This window comes from Pithys albifrons, chromosome 7, assembly GCF_047495875.1.
Source record: "Pithys albifrons albifrons isolate INPA30051 chromosome 7, PitAlb_v1, whole genome shotgun sequence".
In the NCBI taxonomy this organism is placed as follows: domain Eukaryota; kingdom Metazoa; phylum Chordata; class Aves; order Passeriformes; family Thamnophilidae; genus Pithys; species Pithys albifrons.
In genome coordinates this window covers 54333278-54351225 of record NC_092464.1, presented here as the reverse complement: position 1 = coordinate 54351225, position 17948 = coordinate 54333278, and positions in this window count along the sequence as shown.

The window sequence follows — 17948 nt, the reverse complement described above, 5'->3', positions numbered from 1 at the left end:
CAAGAATGTGCCCAGGTGGCCAAGAAGGCCAATGGGATCCTGTCCTGTATCAAAAATAGCGTGACCAGCAGGCCCAGGGCAGTGATCCTTCCCCTGTACTCTGCATTGGTGAGGCCACACCTTGAGTGTTGTGTTCAGTTCTGGGCCCCTCAGTTCAGAAAGGATATTGAGGTGCTGGAGCGGGTCCAGAGAAGAGCAACAAGGCTGGTGAAGGGACTGGAGCACAAGTCCTATGGGGAGAGGCTGAGGGAGCTGGGGTTGTTTAGCCTGGAGAAGAGGAGGCTCAGAGGTGACCTCAGCACTGTCTGGAACTGCCTGAAGGGAAGTTCTGGCCAGGTGGGGGCTGGTCTCTTCTCCCAGGCACTCAGCAATAGGACAAGGGGGCACGATGGGCTCAAGCTCTGCCAGGGGAAATTTAAGTTGGAGAGCAGAAAAAAATTTTTTACAGAGAGAGTAATCAGGCATTGGAATGGGCTGCCCGGAGAGGTGGTGGATTCACCATCCCTAGAGATTTTTAAACACAGACTGGACGTGGCGCTGGGTGCCATGATCTTGTAAATGAACTAGAGTTGGACCAAGGGTTGGACTCGATGATCTTGGAGGTCTTTTCCAACCCAATCGATTCTATGATTCTATGATTTTAAAATGGAAAGAAGCTCTTATTTGGCCTCAAGTAATTTTTATCTCCCTTACTAATAGGTAGAAAAATCTATGAAAAGACATGTAAGCAAAGTTTGTGTTTCTGCTCGCTTATTCTAGAGGACTATGTGCTTTGTATGTCATTGTCTCAATGTGAAGCTAAACTGTTTCATTTGCTTCTGGGACTGAAAAAGAAGCAAGTACCTCTATTATATTCATGATAAGTCTCTAGATCTGGCTGTGAAATGATAAACCAAGGGAGAGGAGTTCAGTGAGTTGATTAGAAAATTGACAAACAGAGTACTTCCAAGAGGGAAATGATAAGTCTGCTTTAAAGGGTCATCTTGGGTTGTGAACAGGTGCAATAATCCCCATCCTTCTATTCAAGGAGTGATTGTGTTGTAGAAGACGTTGTATGTGAGGAGTCAGTCACCTTGAGCAGACCATGTAAGCAGGTGTGAGCAACTTGTCTAGCAGCACAAGGAGCTGCTGGAGTGCCCCATGCCAGCCTGTGCTATGGGCTCGGGGGTGTGAGGGCAGGCAGGGCATTCCAGCCTGGCAGAAGAATTCCATGGCTTAGATTTCACAGAAAAGGCAAGGCACCGTGCCATGGGACAGAGAAGGAACCTCTGAGTGAGTGCATTGTGTGGTGGGAAAGTCCATCTGGGATCAGCCTGATGAGATGGTAGAAAGCAGAATTCTCAGCATCTGAAGGAATATAAGGTGTACCTGCAATCTATATTCCTCTTTTATTCTACCTTACTAAACTAGGTATTCTATTACACCATTTCTTTCAGGGCACTTCTTACTGAGGTTCAGAAAAAATTGCTGCACTCTCTCTCTTTTTCCCTCCACCTCTGCCCCCCACCCCCAGAGCAGAACACTGAAGGTGATAACACCCTGGTCCTTGATTATTGCAGGGTCTGAAGAGGCTTCTCAGGTGGCAATCAGTCAGTGAAAAAGAACTGGGGAGTGGTCTTGGACCAGCACAGAGCCTCGACTGAAGGGAAAGGTGCTTGAGGGGAGGGAAGACAGCAGAGGGAAGCTGTGCTGTGTGAGTTCAGGCCAAGGGGCAGGAAGGGTGAGCACAGAACAGAAGCTGTAAGGTTTGGTGTGCACTGAGGATTACGTTAATGCTTTTCATGCTCTTTCTGTGGGCTGGTGTTGCAGCCTGGTCAGCCTCAGTTTTGACCACCGAAAGGCTGGGGGGTTCTGACTGACAGTGGTTCAGGGTTTGCCTGAGTGGGTTACACCCCACTCAGCAACAACCAGTGGCTAAAGTGACCAGTGCCCAGCTAGTTGCAAGCTTAACTTCTTAGAGTTTTGCACGTGATAAAAGCCTGAGAGACACATGCAGTGACTGTGTAACAAAAGCAGCCCTGCACATTAACTGGGGCTGCGGGAAAGCCGCTCCGTGGCTTCCCAACTCTGATTGGGAACAAACGAACAGAAACAGGACAAAACCAGGCTGTGTTAAGAAAGTATTTCAAAGAGCTACTCCTTCTGAAGGTTCCCAGAGATAAATGCACTGCTTTGGATGGTTATTGGGTTGATCAAAGCCCTCTTTATGCAGGATAAAATTTGTTGCTTTATACCTCTTAGATCCTGCTTAAGGCTCTCAGGGCATATAAGGAATAAGCACCATACAGAACCTCTCCTGGCTTTCTGCAAAAGGATAATTTTTAGTAATAGCATTGAAATATGTCCTTCCTGGGTGCAGTTCATCCTACTTGCATCCCTCCTTGTCACTGTATCCTTCAATCTCCTTCACGAAAGTGCCCTGTGTCTCCAGCACTCATTTATGTTATTTGCTTCAATGACCTTCCTTGACAACTTACTCCAAGTGTTTACTGCTCTTTGAACAAAGCAGTTCTGCCTGAATTCAGGTGCACTTAAGCGATAATAGTATTGCTGCTCTGGTTTATGAGGCAATAAGCTGGTTCAGCTGAGTAGTTTATCCCAACAAGGGAACCAGAATATTGCAAAGTAAAGCACTCACATAGCTCTTGGGCTGCAAAAATATGTTTGTAACCAAACACTTTAAACAAGAAGCAGCTTATTCAAGGCTACATCACAATTTACAAGCACTTCCCCATTGTACTTCTTGAGCAGCCAGTCACCTCACAAACAGCAGGTGCCACTAAGCTTTGAGGTTCAGCAGAACTGCCCAGTCTGCAGCACTGCCTGGACCGTATCCTCCTGATCTGTCATACTCGGTCAAAGCCTCACTAAAAGAGCTTGGAATATTTGTCCAACTGGGACCCCAGTTGTGTCAAACGGGAGAGGAAGTTCCTTGCATGCCTTGTCTCTGTGTAATTACGTAAAAACCTACGAACAGCACATGGTGAAGGTGGAAGCCAAAAGGAACTAAGTGATCTCTACAAGTGGTGTCTGATACTGATGTTCCATTCAGAACCCATAAGGCACCAAAGCCAGCCCAATTATTTGTGAAAATAGCATGTTGCTGTATGACAAGTGTACACTCATTGCCTTATCATGTCAATAGGAAACAGGAATCCTTTTCATCTTTTGTTTTAGCAGCTTGCACATATTCTTAATCCCAAACCACATTAGGTATAGACGTCCTCACTATATTTGAAAATAAAAGGTACTTTGAGCTTCAATTTATGACTTCCCTGAATGAAGCACTGTAATTTCTAGCTCACCATGCAAGAAACTATAACATGACTGTTTCAAATTAAATTAGTGGTGTGATTGTATCAGGATATCTGCAAACTTTAAATGGAAATTATAAAGGCCTTAGTGAAATACGAATTCATCTAGCATTTAATTTCACTTCTTAACAAGGAGTTTCAGTCCACCTTTGTCCTACTGGCAGCAACAAGGGTTTCACTCAATATTCCTAGAAACCAATAGCTATACCAATGATTTTTTCTTGGTTTTGCTCAGAAGGCAATTCTGGTAAACCTAGTAAACACCAGTGAGTATTTCATTAGAGGCAGGAAATAAAAATCAATGAAGGAGATAACTCTGCTCAAATGTCCACTCCCTGCCATTTTTATTTAAACCCCCAATTAATTTAATGATTGTAATATTGATTGCTAACTTTTGAAATGTCATATTAGCCATTTCAGTTCACAGAACGAATTTAATCAGAAAAAAAATTAACTGTTGCGAAAAGCAACAGAGAATAAATTAGAAGATGAATCATCAGTTCCAGAATTTTGTGACATTTCATTATAAAATCCATACTTTGACTCAACTAAGCTGGTAACAAGGTTTATTATAAATTCAAATCTAACCTAGAATTCTTAACTAACCCTGGAATAAGAAATTTTCATTCTGGAGCCGTGGAAGGCACTGGTTTTTGGGAGAGCTGCCGAGTGGGTTTCTTGGGGCACTGTGCTGCTTTGGTGTTTGGGCAGTTTGCTGAGCTGCGCCCCTGATGCTGCAGGGGATGGATGATGTAGACTAAATGGTTTCATTAAAAATTAGAATCAGTGGTCACAGCACATTTTTATTTCTGTTGGAGAGATTGGGTACAGCAAAGGCTGAAGAATTAAGTGGAATCAGAATTTTTGAAAGTGCAATAGCCCATTATGGCTTCATGCACTTTGCTGTGCAGGAGGTGAGGTTGAATTTGTACTGACTGAGATTCCTGTAGGTCCTCTGTAGTCACATGAAGCCTGAGAAAACTCAGAAGAGGTGGCAAGCAAGATTCATCATATCCCAAATCATGTGTGAGAGAAAGGGACACCTCCTTTTTGTGTCCTGAAGTCAGAAACCTTTTTTCAAAATATTGTCTTTGCCATGATTGTATCATGTTAAAGAGCCTTGATGAATCCTGTTTATTGCATCATAATCAGGAACTACATCAAAGTTTGAAAGAAAGCTCTACTCAGTTCAGACTGATGACAGTGGTAAACTATTAAAAGTGTTTCCTCTTACAACTCCAACCAGCACCTTTGCTAATCCAAGTCCCAAAGGTTATTTTCAGATCTAGTATTATTGCAACATATTGACCTCTTTGTCACGGTCCATGAGGGGGTGAGTGATTGGGGCTGTTGAAATGAACTGCATGTCTCTTTGGAGTCTGGGCTTTATTCTGCAGTGTCTAGAACAGTTACACAGACAAATGTCCTGTGCTAACTGAAAGTTATGTTGCCCATTTTAAAGAAACACTGAAGATAGGCTTATAGTCAAAAAGACAAACCTGATCAAATTTAAATTTTATTACTATTACTCTTTTAGTAGTAATACAAACTACATCCAGATATTGCTCTAATTCAGTGAGAACAGATATAGAAAACTTAAGTGTCCACAAGGTCAGTAGTGGCAGGATAAGTCTGACTTTTCAATCATTGTGTACAATTTCTACTTAAAGCCTTACATGAAGGCTAAGAAGGTGACTGGGAGTAGTCACATGATTTTACAGAGGAAATCCTGCCAGACTAACCTGGCAGCCTTCTACTGTGAGCTTTGTGGAGGAGAGGTGAGCAGGACACTCTTTTTAACCTTGACTTAGGGAATACATTTGACACTCTATACCACAGTATTCACACAGACAAACTGAAGCACAGGCTAGGTAAGTAAGTTAGGTTGGCTGAGAAACTTTTTAATCCCAGTCTGAAAGAATCAGTAGCACAAAACACAGCTGAGGATCCATATAGTATCCAGCAGTGTTCAACATGGCCACTAATGGCATGGCTGGTGGGAGAAAATGCACACTGAGGAAGTTTGCTGAGGATAAAAGTGGGAGGGAGGAAGGGCTGACAAGCCAGAACGTTGTGCTGCCTTGCTGGCTGGAGCTCTGAGCTGGCAGGAATCTCTTAATGCTCAATAAAGAGATGCAGAATGTTACAGCTGGGAAGGAAGCACAACCTCATGCATCAGTACCTGCTGGGTCCTAACTATTTGGGAAGGGGCTTGGCAGAGAAGGACCTGCAGGTTCTTGCACAGCAAACTGAACATGAGCCAGCAATGCATCCCTGGGGCAAGGAACACCAACACCCTGAGCTGTATCAGCAGGAAGAGTGCCAGTAGTCTGAAGGAGGTGATGCCTTTGTTCTACTGGTATGTAGAAGGGCCACATATGGAGTGCTGGATCCAAGTCTGGATGTCTGTAATGAACTTGGATGGGTGATCATTGTCTGTCAAGGAGTTGGTGACCCCACAACAGCCAATCTGAGTGTGCCTGGGACTGTGCTGAGCTGCAAGTCTGTGTGGTTGTCAGGCCTGTGCATTTTTTCCCCCATCCAGGTGATTAGTGCCGATGCTGAGCTGCACAAACCCTTGTTTGTAGGACAAACTCATTCAGTCCACTGTAACAGAGGATCTTCCAGGCAGCTCCTGCCTGGTACCTGCAATTATGCCACCTGTGTGTACTTGCCTTTATCTAGGAGAGGTACAAGAAGTTATCACATGAACATCCTTTCTGTTTGACACTGAAAATGAAGAATAGAGCTTGTAAAAAAAAAAATCTGTAGTTAACTTCATTGGCCAAGAATGGAGAACCTCCTCTGTGGGCAAGGGTCGGTATGCTGTGTGTGGATCAGAGGCCCATTTGATGATACAGTGTTTGGAGTCCCAGCATTTGCAGGTATATGGGATTATCTGAACTATCCTTATAGTGTTAGCACTTTAAAAGATGTCTTAAAAAGTGCCAGTATCTCTTTTTTACTGGTTTCATGAGGGACAACATCTCCTGGTGCAAAAGAACTTCCTGGTATGACAGATATGAGTGTGCTGAAGTGAGCCCGGTGAAGGGTTGCAAAGATGATTAAGGACTTAGGGCATCTCTTCTACAAGGAGACTGAGACAGCTGGGAATGTTTAGCCTTGAAGGTCTTACCAATGTGTGTGACTACCTTGTGGGAGGAAACCAGCACCCTCCCTGTTTTGCCCCTTCACAGGACAAGAGGCAGTGGGTACAACAAAATTGAAGAAGCTGCATTTAAACTTGAGGAGAATTTTAGTTTGAGGGTGGTTGAGCACAGAAACAGGTTGCCCAGATGTGGTGGTGTCTCTGTCCTCAGAGGGAATCCTAACCTCATTCCTGCTGTGGCTGACCCCGACTGGAACAGAGAGAGGCACTGCTGAATCTCCAGAGGTCACTTCCAACCTCAGATTTCTGAGGCAGAGATTTCGTGGACATGTTAATTTTTGAAGTGTCTCTAAAGCATACAGTAAATCTGTATCTGTCTTTATAATGGTAAATATCTGTTTCATATATTGATGTAAGCACCTCCTTTTTAATTTATAAGTCAACCATATTGATGCTTTCTACTTTCCACGTTCTAATTTCACTACCCCATTTTTAGAGATATGTCAACAAGTACAAAATACCTTTTAGCACTTGATCTGCAGCTCCATTAATATCAGGTTTATTTGCTTACCTCTTTACACATGGCAAATAGTCAGCAAAGGTACATACTGTGCTACTAAGTGATAAGAAATGTACAGTATTTACTTTTGTGTAATGAAAATCTCTTTTATGAAGTGCTTGCTAAAGCCTTTGTAACTTCTTTCCAGATATTGTTAAAAGAACAAAGGTTTTTATCTGACATGGGAATTTTTGGGAACTCTGTATGCTCCTTCTTTAAAAGACGAAGTTAAAAGCATTCACGGGGCTGTAAAAACCATTCTTCAAACACCAAAAAGGACAGAAAAATGAAAAATAAGTGTGACATCTTATTTAGTTTGAAAGTCTTGTAAAGTAGCAAACTCCTACGGAGGCAATGGCCATAACAGAAAAAAAAGTTGCTATGGTTATGGGACTTGAAATGGGTTATATGCTAAAGCTGGGGAAGGAAGATCTGAGGCCAATACTCAGAAACTCCAGTTGAGGGAGCAGGGAGGTCTCTCTGGAAATATGACATTTAGAGCAAAACTGACAGAAGCTCATCTGCCATGTGTCTACTTGTTGCTTAGAACTCAGAATGGAAAGGCACAAGAATGAAAAGCCAGCTAACAGACTTATCAAAGACCTTGAAAAATTGTTTTTTGAGCTTTTCTAAAAGGCTTAGTTACCAGCTTTCTGAATAATATGAATACTATGAAAAATTTCCAAGGATAAAACATTTCTTGTAGAAGAATTTAGAATCTAGGAATTGTTTGATCATACTCACTTCTGGCAAGGGAAATATACCATAAAGTAACTGGTAAACTTTAATGTAAGTTATTATTTAAATGCATTTCAGTCTTAGGGAGAGTTTCGTAAGGCAAAGCAGTTGCTTCATGAAGAACTAACACCAGCAGTTCACAGACAAGATAGTATGGTACTACTTTCTCTCTGAATGTTTGCATCATTGCTGATTGGTGGGTGTTCATGCTTTTATGTTTATATACTCCATTTGTCTAGGGTTAATGCAGGACCAGTCAATCCCACCTGTGAGCAATTTCATCAGTATTCTAATCCTAATACAAAATTTAGCAAGCTCAGAAATAATGAAGATGTGCTTAATATGTTGCATTTCCTTTAATTTTTCCACTGAGGTGTTTTGGCTTTTGTTGGAGCATTTCCACCCTCTCCCTATCGCTGTGAGTCCTCCTGGCAGACTCTCAGGTACCTCAGTAGGGGCAGAGCTCAACCTGCTCCACCCTTTACCTGCTTGAATTGGTCCTTCATCCCTATCACTTTTATGCATACAAAGGAACTGCTGAAAAAAAGTGGCCCCTGAGGAAAAGGACCTGAGAGTGCTTGGTGGTTTCCCCCAATTGGGTGGGCAGCACAGGCCTCCTGGAGACACCTCTGTCCTGTGCAGGGGCTGCAAAGGAGAGGCTGCTGTGTGCTGAGAATTCCCCTGGGTGGGTGTGCTGTGTGTCTGTCTGACAGAGCTCAGACAGTTACCAACTTGCATTCTTCGATTTTTCTGAAGGCAGACAGAAAATGAAGAGTTTGGAACCGTTCCAACCCCTAAGACCGTTCCAATTTATCAAAATTGCCATTTTGTACATTTTAAAGTTAATCCTAAAGAAACTATTCTTTGCATTATACCAGAACAGAAACAGTTTGTTGCTCAAGCTCATTACTTGAATTCAGTAGCATAATTCCTAGACAAGCAAAGCTGTGTTGTGATGCAGGAGGCAACTTTTTGTCAGGAGAACTCTCTCAGCATAGAACAAGAGGTACATTTACTGTAGCAATCCAGTAATGACTCCCTATTTCACTTGCAAACATCCCAGTATACCCAATATATGCATAACACAGCCCCAATATACACCTGGTACAGCCCAAGATGCTGTTTGAACTTTGGGTTGACAAAACATGCTGACTTAGCACAACATTCTGTTTCTGGGGGTATTTCTGTGTGGTTTCCTCAAAGGATGTTGCAGTGTCCCAAAGATTCTTAGACATGTTGTGGGAACAGGCCTCCAGTTTTAAGGGAATTGAAAATGATTGGAGTGTTTAGTAAGCTGGCACCTCCCTGAAATTAGTTTGTCACCTGATCAATTCCAAACAAGGTGCCTTTCCCCAATGGCAGTTCTGGATCTGTAATGACCAGTGTGGGATCAGGTGGGTAGCCACTTTTATTTTGTAATGGTGTTAAATATTTAGAGGGTACTTTCTGCACAATTTAAAACTCCTCAGGAAACTTTTATGCCATAGTGTCCTTTAGAAAGTATAAAGGCTGTAGATTCCATTTTTAGTGAGCAGTGTTGCAGAATTTCACTCCAGTTGTCTGTTTCTTCCTTTTCTCTTTTTGGAATATCGGTTGAATTCAATAAAGTAGTTAAGGATTTGAATTATACCATAGGCATTAGAATAAATACACCAATACCTATATAGGTACATAGGACTTCATAGGACTTGAAGGATATTTGAACACGTCTTTTTAGTAGAAATAACAAACCTTTAATACAAACAGCAAATATAAAGGATTTGAAACTTAAAATACTTCTAATGTGCTTAAAAAGATTTTGAACTCTTGTTAGTGTTAGACTGACCTTTATTTCCTAAGGAAATGAAGCTTATGCAAACACATGATTATATTTGCATGTTTTAACTGTTTTAAATATTTTTCTCAATTATTATTTCTACCCATCTTGTGAAAACATTCATCTGAATAAAGGACAAAAATTTCTCAAAGATTCCACTGAAAGAGTGGGTTGCATTCACCTCTTGTGAGACACGTGGGAGTCCAGTTCTTGGATGATGTCTCTCTCCTTTATCAGCTTCTGTAGTTGAGATTTTTCTTATGTAATTTCATTTAAAAGTCATTCAATCAAAAATACAAATTATTTTTTCATGCTATATTTATTTTTTATTCTCTGCTTAGCAGAAGTTGTTTCCAAGTGTGCTTCTTACAGTTATCATTACCTTTCTACAGGACACTAAAATCAAAATCAGGTTTTGCTCATTCTTTTTTTTTCCTTTATACTTCAAAATAGGATTGACTACTGCACACCTATTTATTTCATAATATATATTTCTTTTTCATTGCTTTTATATAGCTCACCACATGCTTGTGATCCTTCCTGAAACATTATTATTGCCATTCTGACCTCTCTGCATGAGAGATGATAACTAGTGGCAGAAGAAGAATAATTAACTAGTACCTTATTTTGAGTTTTTTTACCTGATAATTTCAATTGCCCAAATACCTCCATCTTAGAGGATCCTTATTCAGGGTGAAGTACCAAAAGTACCTTGAGTGTTGTGTTCAGTTCTGGGCCCCTCAGTTCAGGAAAGAGATTGAGGGGCTGGAGCGGGGCCAGAGAAGAGCAACGAGGCTGGAGAAGGGACTGGAGCACAAGTGCTGTGGGGAGAGGCTGAGGGAGCTGGGGGTGTTTAGCCTGGAGAAGAGGAGGCTCAGAGGTGACCTCAGCACTGTCTGGAACTGCCTGAAGGGAAGTTCTGGCCAGGTGGGGGTTGGTCTCTTCTCCCAGGCACTCAGCAATAGGACAAGGGGGCACGATGGGCTCAAGCTCTGCCAGGGGAAACTGAAGCTGGAGATGAGAAAAAACTTCTTTGCAGAGAGAGTGCTCAGGCATTGGAATGGGCTGCCCAGAGAGGGGGTGGATTCCCCATCCCTGGAGGTTTTTAACCTGAGATTGGCCGTGGCACTGAGTGCCATGATCTGGTGAAGGGAGTGGAGTTGGACCAAGGGTTGGACTTGATGATCTCAGAGGTCTTTTCCAACCCAATCCATTCTATGATTCTATGATTATGTGATGGGGGTACCACTTCAGACCCTCTGCCCTGAGGTTGCAATGCCTACAGAATTTCTGGTACTCCTACGCCACTCGTGCACCTGCATTACATTTGCCAAGAACTCTGTGTGTGTGTGTGTGTGTGTATGATCTTTCCCTGAGATTATTTGCCCTCTTATTTTGATTCTTTTCCTACTTTGGCAGGTGTGTTTCTTTGGGCCTCACTGCAGTTTGTGCTGGTTTAAATGATGCTGGCTGCCAGCACAGCAATCTGACACAGATTCCTGGGTCTGGCTGCAAACGCCTTCATGTTCCTGCTGAGCAATCACCTCTTGCAGATTTTTTCACACCACTTCTTGTGTGTGGAGCTCTGTGTCTACAGCAGTATATACCACCCTCCCTTTTACATTTTTATTAGAATTAGGATAAATTTCACATTGCACTCCTACAAGTGCATCACATCTCAGAGGGGAGAAACCAATTGCCAGATTGTACAAACTGGGGCAACTTGAAGTGCAGAGCCCCAGGGTCAGACCTGAGTGTGTGAGAGACTTCCCCGAGGTCTGGCCTCTTTCCTTAGGGCATCACCCCTGAGGCAGTGGAAGCAGGTCAGCACCCTCTGGCAGCAAGGTGACAGAGGTGACACTCAGGTGCTGGCCATCACATACAAAAAGGGACCTTGTTAAAGCCCTTCTGATGGATAAAACAGCACAGTGGATGCTTTGGAACAACCACCCACAGTAAAAGAATCCCCAGGGTTAGGTATCACACTCATCAGGAAAGGGAATAGGCATTGTATATTCCCTAAAGAAATGAATGCTTTATATTGCCATTCCTAAATAGGAAACAGAGGATTCATATCAGTAGGTCAGATTTAATCAGATGAAAATTGTTATTTAATTTGCATACATAACTTTGTGACATTACAAAATGAGGAGGGCACCCCTCTTTTGGGGACACTTGCCCTCTTTAAGTCTACAAAAACAGAAAAAGGAGGTGCATGGTATTTTCTTTAATTTGGAATCTTTATAGGCATTCAGACATATACAGTTGTATACAAGTCACATTTCCACTTGAATTTTAGTTCTAAGGTAAACTTAGCCCCTGAGCAACCTTCAGCATTCCCAGTGCATAATTTTGGCCATTTCAATGAAAGACAGAGAAGATGAGATTCTTTCCCCACTGCCAATAGTACCACAGTGGTGTCTTCAAGTAGACATGGGCACTTGAACTTAGAGGATCAGGTTTACAGGCAGAAATTAGAAGAAAAAAATAGAACTTCTTTGTGCTGTTTCTAAGCAAACGTAAAGCCTGTCACTCCTCAGTTTATTTTGTGACTACAAGGGGAATATTAATACAAATTAATTTCTTAAAGTGCTTTGAGATCCAAAAGTGTAAAAAAACAGTAAGTCTATTTTATGACTTTTGCTCTAATGAGTTAACTTAAAAATCAACAGATATTTATAACTAAGTAAACTAAACCCTATTTATGATAGCATCCATTTTAAGGGAAACTAAGGATGTATGATTAAAAATTGTTTACTTTTGCATCCTCTTTGAAAGTTATGTATGCCTTGATTTTTAAATAATTTCATAATTTTTTGGAAAGAAAATAGGTATTAAACTTTGGCCAGTTTCCTAAAAGCAATGCTTGACCAGCTCCCTAAAATGATGCTGCTTTTTAAAGCATAAAACTCTATGTCAAGTTTCTGTGTCTTTTTGTTGCAGCAATAACAGCCTTGATGTCAGTTTAACAGCAGCTTTGAACTTCCTTTCTGCTTGTGGGGATTTTTGTGTCACTCTGAACCAAAGCAGCCCCCCCACGCAATCACTGCAGCTGCAAACCCCCACCTTGCAGACACGTTTGCATCGGACAACTGGAGAACAACCCGTAAAATTTTATTTTAAAAAGAATTTAGCCTTACTTGGATTTACTATTGATGTCAAAGGAAAGAACAGGGGAATTCTTTAAGGGTAAAAAAATCCTGCCTCCAAGCTCTAAATTGCATGAGTACACTGTGATAGGCGGCATATATCATCCTTGGATGCCTCTACAAGGCAGTTTATTGGTGGCTTTGAGGTCTGAATATTAGCCTGGACCTGGAAGTAATTTATTAGCAACAAAGACAAATGTCAATACCCGTAATTATACAGAACATAAAGAGTGAAGGTGGAGAAATTCTGATCTCAGTTTAGAATTGCAAGAGGTGCTTTCTGCTCTGCTGGCCTTTTGCAGCATTTGGATTTGGACCTGGTTTTAACTTTGGATTTTATCTGGTAGGGACCTGACTTACTGCAAAGTTTTCAACTTCCACGTGTTTTCTATCTCATGGTTTTCAGAAAAACAAGACTTACCTGTATCTTGCTTCAAGCTGTCTTGTTCCAGAGTCAGAGAGGGATTTTAGCAAAAACATGTCTCAGATGCTGCTTTAAGTTGCATCTTGATGGTAGCAGTCTAATTTTTTTTCCCTTAACTGCCTTTTTCTCCCTCGAGCTTTCAGGTATATGGAATCTCTCTCTGAAGTCCATTCCCATGCAATTCAGACTAAGTCTCCCACTGCTTTTTCAGCAGGACAGCTGAATCAGGGGTAATGTTCAACTCCCAATTCAACATTTATCTAAAATTAACTGAATGAAGAAGAAAATCCTCTTATTGCTGAGCCTAGGAGAGGTAGGGCTAAGCCTGGCTGGGAAGAAGGGAAGGAAGATAAGAAAGGTAGGGAGAGGCTGTCAAGAAAACACACAGAAGGCCTGGAGAAGAATGATAAAGGAAATTTTACTGAGCACGATGAATTTTTTCCTGAGTTCAAATCTTACCTCCTGACTGATCACAAGTTGTTGTATACAAAGCCTTCAGTGATATATTGGTGATGTGGGTCATCCAACACAAAGAACCTGACCCAGGCAGTTATGCTGGGTTAGTCCTTAGTAATGAAAACTAATCAGTTGAAATAGGAGATTTCCCACTTCAATTTTATACTACACTGCCTCTGTATTCTTTGCATCTGTATATGCAAGAGTGAAGGTGTTATCAGCTGCACGAGTTACATTTTCTGTCACGGTCAAATCTCTAATTCTATTTTTTTACTGCTCTTTAAGATATGTAAAGCACCCAGGCAGAATGCTGCTACACCTCCCATCTGAATTTCTGAAAAAAGAAAATTTTTCTTTAATGCAACCATTTTTTTTTGTGTGTGGAAGAGCACTGGCTGCTGATTTTGAAACCCCTGGTTTTGGGGAAATTGCTGCAAACCACCAGGAAGTCTGCTTTTTACTTGATTCTTTCTAGCTTGATCCAGCCTTTGGATTCACTCAGAGTTGTCTGCTGAGACAGGTGACAAATCCAGGCTGATGCTCCTGAAGCAGGAAGGAGCTGCTGCACTCAGTGGAGGTTTGCTCTCAGCAAACTGCTGCATCAAACAAATCACCCGCCCTTGTTCCTCTGACCTGGGTTCTTCTCTGGTAAGAAATGGGCTCCAACTTGGATTTCTCTTCATAAGCAGCATCTCTAAGTAGCCCTGCTTTCCATCTGAGCTAATCAAGGTGTTTTCAGTCATTCCTTCAGAAGTTATGTAGCAGGCAAGTTCCAAATGCAAAATTATGTTTTCTCTCCCTAGGGTGGTTTAGTGCTTCCAACTCTCATCTTGTGAGAGTAACACTCCCGCATAGATTTGCATTTTAGGAGTCCTGGGCAAAAAAGGAACTAAGAAAGGGCTGTCTTGCCCCTGCAAGCCCTCCTTTGTTGTATCTGTAGCTCTGGTCACAAAGGAATATTTGGTGCTTAATAACAATACACCAAGGAGAATCTGCCACTATTATTAATATTTTTTTCTCTAATTTGACTGGTTAACAGTGGTGGGGATCTTACAGAAATAAAATAAGCTTTCTCTCTATTTTTTTATAATGAGGACCAAAAGTCTCATTATAATGTTGCACTGGGATATGAGGTTCTGTAGGGAGTGACAGATTACGTGTTGCTACTTCCTGAGTGTCCCTGCAGGGCAGCAGTTTTGTGGTATTTGCAAGATAGTACAGAAATTTAGTCAGAAGCCTCTGGTTTGGAAAATGAACTCCATAATGTATATGCTCTCTAGCTCTGGAAGTAAACATAGACATATCTCCTACTGTCTAGGGGCTCTGTCTTGCAACTGCAACTTGCATAATCAATCCTAAAAATGTACATAGTAAATTAGCAGTCAATAAGTTTATCTGAGAAACTGGATAATTAGCTCAAAAAGGATGTGTGTGGTGTAAAAATATGAAAGGAGGGAAGTCAAGTCAGGTCATGATTTAAACTTTGTTCTTTCTCTTATATTCTGTCTTAGTTTGGGGACTTTTCCAGAAAGTATTCAAGGTTCTGTCTGTATGGTCAAAGCACAGACATCCTTCCCAAGACTCTCATCATCATCAAATACTTGGAGCTGGAAGGCACCTTCAAAGATCATCTGATCCAACCCTTGCTATGAACAGGGACATCTTTCACGAGATCGTGTTGCTCAAAGCACTGACCAGCTTGGTCTTAAACCCTTCCAGGAGTGCTGCATCCCCATCACCTAAACATAAAATAATCCTTCCTTATGTCCAATCTAAATATATTCTCTTCCAGTTTAAAACTTGACCAGTCACTTAGAGGTCTTGGTAAAAGCCTCACTCCAATGAATGAGAAGGGAGCATATTCCTTTGTCCTCCACATCCTCTTTGTTTTGTTTCTAGAAGAAGTGATTTGGAGTGCATGCTCATCAATTAATCTTGTAATGAGGATTTAGCTGTACAGCACATTTAGCATCCTTAGAAAAGGACCCTTGATCCTGAGAAATAATGTGTTCTTGTCAATGTTTCCTGAGCTCATTTTGGCAGCTCTCTGTCCTGTCAGTTTTAAAAGGCTTTGGCCTTAAGATGTCTCTCACACTTTTTATCTGTCAGCCTTTCTATCCATACAACAGTGGTAACAACACAACTATTACCAAAAGGTGCATTTTGGACCTGACATCCGGAATGTAAAAAATTAATATTATTGTTTATGGAGAAGTTGCATCATTCAGGAGAACTAGCCAGGTATCTTCCTTTGAAAGAGTTTATTAAAGGCTTTTGTCTATTTTAACTACCATCTGAACTTTGTTATTCAGCTGATATTGTTCAGCAGTGCAATATTCAAAATTATTTTATAGTGTCCCCTGAATTATGTAAGAGATGGGGAAAGACAGGCTTTGCTTGAAACTACTGTTGAAATAGAATGTCTGATGAAATCCTAATATGTGATAGTCTTTGTGATAGTGTGTCACAGTTTGTGTCCTTTCTGGAAGCCTCAGGACTATGCACCTGATTTTGTAGCTTGTAGCAATAGGGTCCATTTGTCCCCAGAGCTCTGGAGAAAGCTCTGGATTTTCATTCTCTCACTTTCTCACTTGGCCTGCGTTTTCCCACCTGCATCACAACTATTTCCTACTTGCAGACAACCTTAACCACAATATTTGATGTAATGTGTGTGTGCTGTCTAGAAGATTTCAGTCCAAAAATATCTCAATACAGCCCTGGCAGAACTCCCTGTTTACAACAAGGTTTTATTCTGGTTGACCGCTCTTACATATTAAACCTGTTGGATTCTTACCTCTTTCCAGCCTGCTGGGAAACAGCTGGATCTTTTTCATTCTGAAAGGCTCTTTCTGCCTGTACCAACAGTGTAAAGGCCAGGAGAAACCCTCACTGGTTTTTGTCCTTTCTGCTTCTCTCTTGGAGTCTTTCTCTCGCTCTCTACAAACCAGAACATAACAGGCTTAGTTTAAGATTTCTTTGTGTTTCAGTCGGATTCAATCCCTCATATATTTGTTCAGTTGTTCTACTTCAGCACTGCAAAGTGGCTTTGGAGAAGCCAGTATGTGGATGCTAATCCTTTTCATGTGTATTTAAAGGGATCACTTGCTACTCAGTTTCTTGTCCATGAACATGTTCATCCTATTTTCTGCATGGAATAACTGTGCTAAGTTGTTCTTTTGCACTGTTTGTGTATCATTTTCCTTGCCCAGAATGCCTTTGATGAGGAGCCTTGGTTTGTTGGTGAGTGTTAGGTGAAGCAATAAATAGTTGTGTCAATACATCAAGCATACAACACTCATGGCAGGTCTCTCTAGGTTTATATTTAACTTCACATATTTGGCTGTTGCTTCCACAAAAATTCCACCACAGCTTTTACTATCCCATGTCAAGGTTTGTACAGTGACCATTGGCATGGCTGACAAGTCCTTTTGGGCCACCAAATCTACCTGTTGGTATCCAAACTGAGTGCAGGAGCTGCTGCAGCACCATTGCTGCCTGCCTTTGGCATTCTGACTGCACTGGTTCAGAAAATACATTTTCTGCTGCAGACATTTGGCAGTGAGAATTGTTTAAACTGTTTGGGCTTATGCAATTAAACTGTTTCAAGGGCTACCATGCAACTTTCTCAGCTGATGGTCTTTGCAGCTTTTGCAATGATGTAAAGTTGCTTTTTTTCCCTCCAGTGTATGTTATTGCTCTGTCATTTTTTCTCTTTCATAGTTTAATGGTTGGATGATTTGTACACTTCCAGGTGCCACACTCTGAAACTCATCACGGTCTTAACAAAGCATTTGTGTAGTCTTTTATTGGCTTTGCTTTGAAGACATTGCTCTGAATGAGTTTGCTTACTTTTGATTGTGTGTTTGGTTTAGGAATCTTTCCTTCACACTGAGTGCTACCAACGTTCCACAAGGATCTCTTCCTACCGTGGGTATAACAGTATGAACTGAAATCTCTGACTTCAGAGCTCTCTTTGGACCTTCATTATTTATTTTGACCATATTCAGACTGTGATTGCACCATTATAAGATGGCAATTTGGCTTTGTGAGCTTACAGTCCCTTTCCCTCTCTGGCACATCCTGAGGAAGCTTTAACCTTGTCCACACTTGAGAGGTTCCACCACCTTACACTGACTCAGCAATTTACCAATTTCTTCCCTCCAAAACATTTCAAAATGCTGAGAAGTCTTTTTGAACAGAGTGAGGATGACAGGTGTAATCCCCATTTCTGGCAAACCTGTTTTCTAAGAAAAATGTGGAGGTTTTTTGGCAATTCTGAAATATCTGGTTTTCAAACTCATTCATGGCCTCAAAGTAGTAAAAATCTTTATAAAAATGTTTCCAATTATAAAATATTATCCTTAAAAGTGTCCTAGAAATACA